Here is an 8,745-nt window from a genome sequence, read left to right as displayed (position 1 = left end):
TACATGTGCGCGTCTATGCGTGTGCATATGAGGAGGAATGAAAACACTTTATAATTCCTTCCTTGTGGTCAGCATCATGTCAAGAGCTGCTCTTTTATAGGAGTTACTGCGTGTGGCCTCAGGGGTTTCCTTTATCGTTTATATTCACCACAGTTTGAATTAAGCCGGTTCAAAGGATTTTGCAAACCCTTTATGATGCCCTCAAGTGTAACTGGACTGGATGTTTCTTACCTTGAGGCACTTTTTAAACGTGATGAACATCATCCAATTTTCTAGCTGTTCCAGTCAAATTTGCACGGATTTCCCCTCATAGACGTTTTGATGGAGGACTTTGAAAGTTTGAAATCAGTCTTTGAGCTGCTCATTTCAGGATTTCCTCACAGAATCATTTTTATGTTTATGAATGAAATAAAGACTGTACAAAAGGGTTTTGCAAAAATCAATATACCAAACAATAAACCTGGCTTCCCTCTGTGCTTAAACCAACACTAGACTAATCTGCTACTGCTCACTGTAAAGTTTTTAGTATCTACAGGCATCCTTTGTTTTTTTTTCCACTCGACCCATTTACAAATATTCTGCTGAACCGACTGTAACCACCCCTGTGGTTTACTCTGAGAAGACTTGCTGTTTTTCACAGAAAGGATTTACATTTCAAATCTGTTCTAGGTACTCTAAGAACATAGTGGGAGCGTGTGCGTGTGTGTAAGTTACAGGCATAATCTTTAAGGTAGAAATCCTATTAACAACCTCTTGGCTTTGTGCTTACTCTGTCAGCTGATGTCTATGTTCTGTGGTTTCTGCTTGACATTGTGTCTTGTGCCTCACTACATTTGCAGGTTTTGTTAGTTTTATAATCCGACCAAAAGAACATCTTTGCGCTTTAGCCTGTGGTTAAATTTTACTGGAGAGCCACGGGTGAGCTGATGTCCAGGAATCAAAAGATGTTTGGCACAGGAGCACTACATCCTTCATTTGGAGGGACCTTCTCTTAGCTCGTACGTAGTACACACAGACAGGCGCAGAATGATCCAGAAATAGCACAGGTACTTAAAGTCTCGACCAAAATTGTACACCTACTGACCACTTGTCAAAGAGCCACAGCGCTAAGGACATCACCTCACGTTGGGGACAATGATCCTAATTCCCCTTTCATGGGGAATACTGACGACTTTAAAATACATCAATCCTTATTTTAAGTTTAGAGAAGGGTTTACCTCTTACAGTTTAAATTAGACGGCCTCTTCAGACCTCAGATCAGTTTCATTCCTCAGTCCTCTACAATTTGACACATTCACACACACAGGGTATATGCTGAAATCCTGAGGCTAAATTCAATACCTTTTTAAGACTTTTTTAAAAACCTTTCAAAAAGTCCTCATCGCCACTTTAAGCTGTTGTTAAAAACTGATCTTTGACAGTTGTAGTTTGCATTTTAACAAAAATTAGATAAGCTGAGAAGGAATAAAGCTTGAAAGAATAAATGAAACTAAAGGCAGGTTAATTCACATTCCCATTACCACAAGTAACAGCAGTTTTTTGAGACTAACTAGCAAACAAAAAAACAAGAATTTATTTCATCATTGTCAAAATTTAGGACATGTGCTTGAGATTGTGTTATTTGCTCTTTTTTAGCGTTACACACGGACGGCTACTAAACCACTGTACGAACTGAGTTTGTTGTTGCATTAGCCTCGGATATGTTGGGCTGCTAGCCCTACATATAGCCCGCGCCTCAAAAAAGTACAACTCTGCTTGTTGTCACGTCTCAAACAACAGCGCAACGTGTCTCATCGTGTAGTATCCAGTAAAAAGGTGATTTCAACAAAGAAAATTTGTTCCAAAACAACTGAGATCAGGGGAAGCTTTTCTCTAAATCGTAAGAATTCAAGATCCCAGGTCATGAAAAGTCTGAGAAATTTTCTCAGGAGGCTTGAGAAACTCTTATGATCTAGAGTGAAATATTTTTCGATCCTAAAGCTTTTTCTAGATCCTCACGCTGGTCTGTGATGAGTGTGACGAGCAGAATGATCGTCCAATCACCAGATGTGGTTATTTTTGAAGGTTCAGACCCTGAAAACATTTTCCAACCAGATGGACGATTTCCGTGGCGGATATATGGAACTGTCTGTTTGGCGTGTCAGGTTAGTTTTTAACAGTCGCAAGGAGGAAAATAAATATTCATGGATATGTTTAGAGTCAAAGCTTGAATACCAAAAAAATTGAAGACCTCATAACATTATGATTAAGACTTTTTAATACTTTTTAAGGGCCTTAATTTTCCCACAACTGATTTATCAACTTTTAATACTTTTTAAGACCCCGCAGACACCCTGCACACAGGAATTTTCTTGCCATCAGGCCATTTTTGTTGCTTTGTTTTTTTTTGTTTTTTTATTGAAAAAATATATAACAATTTATACATACAAAAAAACAAAGCTCGAGGCTCAAACTTCATGTTCAGAACAAAAAGTACAAAAATAAAATATATATATATATTTTTTTTACAGTTCATATTCTGTGCATACATTTTTGGTCTTCTGGGCTTTGGCATTTGTGCAATAATTTAAGGACATTAGATACGAGGACAACAGTGACTTAAATACAATAAATTTTGGCTTTTGATTTAAAATGCTTACAGCTATGAATGTGATATTTGGCTAACATTTTGTTGCTTTGTTACAGTGGCTCCTGTCTGACAGCATGACCTTATTACATTACCCAGTTGTGTTAAACACTTGATCCTGAGTGCTCAGAGCTCTATAACAATCAGTTCTGTGGCAAAATCAGAGATTTTTCTAACCATATGATGTTTTCAGGTCATAGGATGAATCATGTCATATTGTGACTTAAATTTGTACCAAGCGACAACCCCTGGTTTAAAATTATGAAGACTATGTAGAAGTGCTAAAAGATACAGTTGTTTGAGAGTCCACTTGAGGCTGGCTGCAGGAAAACCAGAACCACTTCAACACTGAGCTGGTTTTGACATCAAAATAAACATGTTTACAGCTTGGTTCAAAAAATGGTTTGGGTCACAAGGGGTGAATAGGGATTAATGTCATGACTCGTTTTTTGAATGACTGATTTTTCAAGATAAAGGCTTCAAAACTCTTCATCTGAAACAAATGGTTGACATCATAGACACTATGTCCTTACATTATACAGTCTATGGCAGTGTTTCTGAATTCCAGTCCTGGGGCCCCCCTGCCCTGCATGTTTTAGATGTTACCCTACTCCAGCACACCTGATTCAAATGAATGGCTCGTTATCAGGCTCGAGCAGAGCTTGATGACGAGCTGATCATTTGAATCAGGTGTGTTGGAGTAGGGTAACATCTAAAACATGCAGGGCAGGGGGGCCCCAGGACCGGAATTGAGAAACACTGGTCTATGGTATGTACATTTTTTTTCATGTCTTACTCTAATTTTAAATGCTTTCCTTGTAAATTAAAAAAAAAACTCAAACAGGAATTTATAATTCTTTGTTGTTAACTAGGGGTCTCTCATTTTGAGAGAGAGTTTTTTTTGTTATCGCTGAGACATATCGCTCAATTGTATGTGAATCTATTACTACTACTTACATGTTTATTACTTACAGATTTTTTTTTAAAGATGACTTATTTATCACACCCAGACCTGAGAGCTGATTTTTTTTCATGTTGACATGACCAGAATTTCAATGAAACAACCTTAAATCTTGTCTATCTTCTGTTTTTCATTTGTAGGTTATTTTCTCAGCATTTTTATTCCAGCACTGAAACTTCCTGCATAATATATGTATGGGTGCACGCTCCTCCTGCATTAATGCTAGTGTAGAGTGAAGTATTAAACACAAAGATTCATGCATGAGTTTCCTCGATGCATTCACTTTCCAACATCGGTATTCAGACATTTTTTGCAGGTTTTTAAAACTCTCCAAGTTTATTTATGTGTAAAGCAGAAAGATTAGCACAAAATCAGTGAGGAAATTTGAAGTTGAACAGATTGAGCTGACTTGTAGCTTCGCTTTTACAACTTCTAAATTAGTAGGGTGAGAAAAAGATTTAGCAGAGCTTTTGGTTTTAGTGCTGATAATGTTAGAAAATGTAAGATGTTGGAAAGTGCTTGAAGGCAATTAACAATATGCTGTGATTTTAGACAAAATTAAAGGTTGACAGGGTAGATGTGAAGCAGTGAATTACGACAAATTGAAAGCTCTGCTCTGGTCCACTTTGTCATTGGCTTTGACATGAATTGGATTTAACAGCTTCGGAGTGTCACAACTAGGACGGTGTTTTGTCAGCCTGGGCCAAATCAGAGTGTCTATACAAGCATAAATTTAGAATACAAGGGGTTTAGGTGTTATATTGGCCATGAGTACAAAGCCAGGCCTGCTTTGTTGCTGCTTCATCTAAGCCTCTTTCAACACCAGGAAACATCCAGAATGAAAATTTGTTCACTGTGCACTGCATGCATGTGTTGTAAGCAACTCTTTTTCTAAATATCTTACCAGCCCTCATAAAAAGAAGTGCTGAAAAGCTTCTTATTGAACAACATGTCCCAAAGTGAAATTGTGTCAGAGGTTATAAGATGAAGGTACTTTCTTTTCACTGCTGGGACTCTGAGCCTTGGAGAAGAGGAGGTGGGTCACACACTACGAAACACAATTACACAATGAAACTGTAGATGTTGTAGGTTGCAGTTTCAGTCGGCTGTACTCCCCCCTGGGTGACATTGCTGACAATCCTGTTTATTTTTAACGCTTACATGACATAACCCCAGAGCCAGGTTGAAGGTTATGACACTCTTTGAACTGGCTGAATTAGCATGGCAGAGACTCTGTTAGTGTGCAAAGACTGAGTCTTTAACTCATCTTGTTCTCTTGCATGAGTTATTCTGATGCCTTGACATGGCGTATGGGTAAAACAAGACTATCAGCCACAAGACTAAATATTTCTTTAAAAGGACTGTGAGGAGTTTTTAAGTGATCTTGAAAAGTCTTCCTCCTAGATAGATGCCTGATCAAATCCACATTTTAAAATGAGATTATCAGCACCAATATAAGTTATTTTGAAATGCTACTTATTAACTTCCCCATCAGGTCAAACAGGGTGGGATTGATTTAAGGCACGTCTAAGTCTCTATAGCAACACCACACCGGCTGAAAAATTTTAGAAGTGAGAAGAGAGATCTGTGTTTTTCTCTGCTGAAAACAATTTCTGTGATTAAACTTGTAGCAATGGTGGACACAAGAGCCTAACTGTCAGACAGAAAAAGGACAGAAAAGCAGAAGAAAGCTAAACGGAAGAGTGATACAGCCTGACATGAAAACATGAGCTAAACTGTTTATGATAATGTTAATTCCAACCCATAGTCAGCAGTTATTCTGCAGTGGTCTGTTCAAACTTGAGAGTCTATCAATAAAATGAAGAGTGAGGTTACGTTAGCTCTGCTTGGCAGATGAGCAATGGCAGGACATAACCAGGACTCACGAACGTTACACATTACTGACATGTCTTAGAGCACTGGGCTGTGAGCAGCGCTAAATATAGACGGCTAATAAACTATGGTACAAGCTGACAAGGTTTGCCTATTGTCATGTGAGCCCAAAGATACGACAGCGCACCGGGTTGCTTCTAGCTCAACATATAGCCAGCTACTAAACTATGGTACAAACTTACCGTAACCATGTAACATAACAGCTTCATGTCCCTACAAATCAATACACAACCTCACAAATGCAATCTTCAAAAGCTGTGTCAAAAAATAAAAGTTGTATCATAAATAAAATGTGCATCACATTAATGCAAAATTCTTTGACAGTAAACTCTTTACAACAGTGGGAAATTAAATTTCCCAATTTGTTTTTCTGCTGACGCAATAGTGACAAAATCCTAAATGTACACAATTTTTATTTATATTTTCTGTTTTTCTTCATCCATATTTAAATTCACCAAAGGGCTTTTTTTTATCTGGTGAAAGTCGCTTGGTTGTTTGGTGTTCTGAACTCGTGAGGCAAACTAGACCAAGGGTGGGCAAACTTTTTGATTAGCGGGCCACAATGGGTTCTAACATTTGACAAAGGGGCCGGACCAGGGGCAGATGGATGGAGTGCTTTAGTAACTATCAGCTTTGGAATCCAAAATTGGAAAACGGATAACGACTTGTTATTCAATTTTTCGTTTTCAAATCAAAAATCAGAAAACACGTAACAGTCTTTTTTTTCGCTGTTTTGATTTTGTTTTGAAAATAAAGATAAGAATATGAGAGAATGGAATGATCATGGGATTTTTAATCTGTGTATAGTTCATTCTTTCGTTAATCTGTTTCAAAACAAAATCTGAAAAAAAAAACGAAAAAACAGACTTGTTTTTTTGTTTTTCTGTTTTAAAACCAAAACGGAAAAACAGAATTACAGAAAAACAGAAAATCATGGGTTTTTTTTAGTCCTGGTTTTAAAAATGAAAAATACAAAAAAATAATAAAAGATTGTGTCAAAATTGTTTGTGTGATATTTTGACATTAAATGTGAACTCTCTATATAGAAAACATCAGAATTGCAGGGAAAATAAAACATTAACAAGGTTCATTCATTTAATTTTTTCAAGTTTTGCGGGCCAGATTAAAATGTTTAACGGGCCCCCGGGCAGCAGTTTGCCCATGTCTGAACTAGACTCATGTATTGGATTCATGTTACCAAAAGTTCTGACTCACCCCTGTATGAAAACAACCCTACTGCTGTTGTTTTTCTAGGTTGAAAATTCAACTCTGATTTTAAAATACTATTACCATTCTACCAGAAAAAAACACCCATTTGATAGAGTCACCTGCAGACTCAAAGAGAAGCTTGAATATCACTGGCTGTTATTAAACACAAACACAATGCTTGTGTTTATTGTACCTGAGTGCATGAGATTCACACCCTTCTGACATGATAGGTTTTTCCAACAAAAATAGTAAAGTCAACAACACTGACTACATGACTTCAGCTTTTTTGTCATCAGAAAAGGTCATCTCATCAAACAGCCCTGGAAGCATCTGTAGGAACTGCATTAACGTTAAATACTAAGAAGCCTCTCGTCCCAGCCTGAGTCCATTCACAACTGAGCACACAACCTAACCCACAGAGATGAAAGGAGACTCTCCTTGGGCCCCTCCATCTACTCAATCCTTTGCTGGACTCTGACCGCTGGTGTCTCTTAGCAACACCTCCAGGCAAATCGATGGAGGGGAAAAGGGAGCCGCAGAGGGATGAATGAGGCTGGTGAGAGGACAAAAGGGGAGGCAGAAGTGGGAGAAGGGCAGATGGGTGTCAAGAGGGCAAAAAAAAGAAGAAGAGAAGACAGAGGAAGTGAAGCGTGGATGTGGTGATGGAAGGGAGAGAATTTAGCACAGAGAGGAATGGAGGGGTGACTCAGGACAGACAGGAGACAGAAGAGATGGAAGATGAGGAGGATGGGGGGAGTAGGAAAAAAGCTTGGAAAAGATGCTAAAATGTCAAGCTCACTGCATTTAATGTCATGTGGGAGGAAAATGTCAAAGCGATGCAGGTGATCCTATTCTGATGGACAGAGACGGGTTTTTTTGTACAATGAGCGCATTTCGGGGAAAATATTTCATGAGGCTTTGAAATATTAACAGGTTCACTTGCTCTCAGTGTCCTCTGGTTACTCTAAAGTAGTTGTCGTACTTTCTACTGTAATTTGTTATTCTGGAAATGAATATTGTAGATTTAGAATTACAAAATAATCAGAAATAGATTGCTAAAATAATTTTGGTAACTGAAAAGTGTTGTGAAGTAACCTCAACTGGTACCTTTACTTAAACCAAAACAACCAAAGAAGAAAAAAAGCACAATAAAGTGCAAACTAAATCAAATTATCTATAAACCTGCGTCAAACTACTCTTTATTCTTCTAAAAGTGTCAAAACGCAACTGAAGAATGAGAAATAAAACATCGCTGAAAAAAAATCAAAGATCATATAGCCTTGAATGCGATGTTTTGCGTTACTGCCTCCGGGGAAGACTCAAAGAAAAGCGAGCATTGTGAGACAGGTCACCGTCAACAAAGCATCTCCAGACGGCCAGGAGAGAAGCATGGAGCCAATGGCCTCCGACACCAGCAGCACTCACTGGAGGAGGAGAGGCGACTGCCTCCTCATCCTCAGCCCTACAACATCCCTGTTCATCACCGCTGGGAGAGTGTTAGCCCTCTGCAGAGACACGCTGGCTGGTTAAATATCTAATTCTTCAAAGCTCACCTTGCTGTGCAGGCTGTGTTTCTGAATGAAATCCTCCAAACGCGTTGGTCCTAACAGCCGGTCATTTGCAGCCTCATACGCTTGCTACTGCTGCTTATTTCAGGCATGGAGCAGTCCTCCTTTGCTCGTGGCATGCAGTCACGTTGTCTTTGCATCAGTGTGTAGGGTTTTCCTCCACTGTTTCTGAAAAAAAGGCAAACCAGTGATAACATTTCTTTGAACCTCGGTTAAGAAAGGGGGTGTTAGCTGTTTAAGAGAGTCGATGTGTACACAACGGGCAACACATGATGGAAAGGATGAAACCCACTAACCTGCTCGCTGAATAAAAATGAGTGATGAGGCGGCGTCCAATGCAAGATGAAAACCGTTGACTGTTCGTCCCGGACGGCCCTCAGACGAAGCAGCAGGAGGAGCAGGAGGCGGTGTTGGTCGGTGTCTTCCTGGGAGGGACGGTCCTCGCAGACTTCAGTAGCCACCGCTGTCATGCTAACTAGCGCTGTTCT

This window comes from Halichoeres trimaculatus, unplaced genomic scaffold (assembly GCF_033239565.1).
Source record: "Halichoeres trimaculatus isolate MK-OKI-2021-1 unplaced genomic scaffold, fHalTri1.1 fHalTri1_scaffold_10, whole genome shotgun sequence".
Classification (NCBI taxonomy): Eukaryota; Metazoa; Chordata; class Actinopteri; order Labriformes; family Labridae; genus Halichoeres; species Halichoeres trimaculatus.
Note: the sequence above shows the minus strand (reverse complement) of the source record.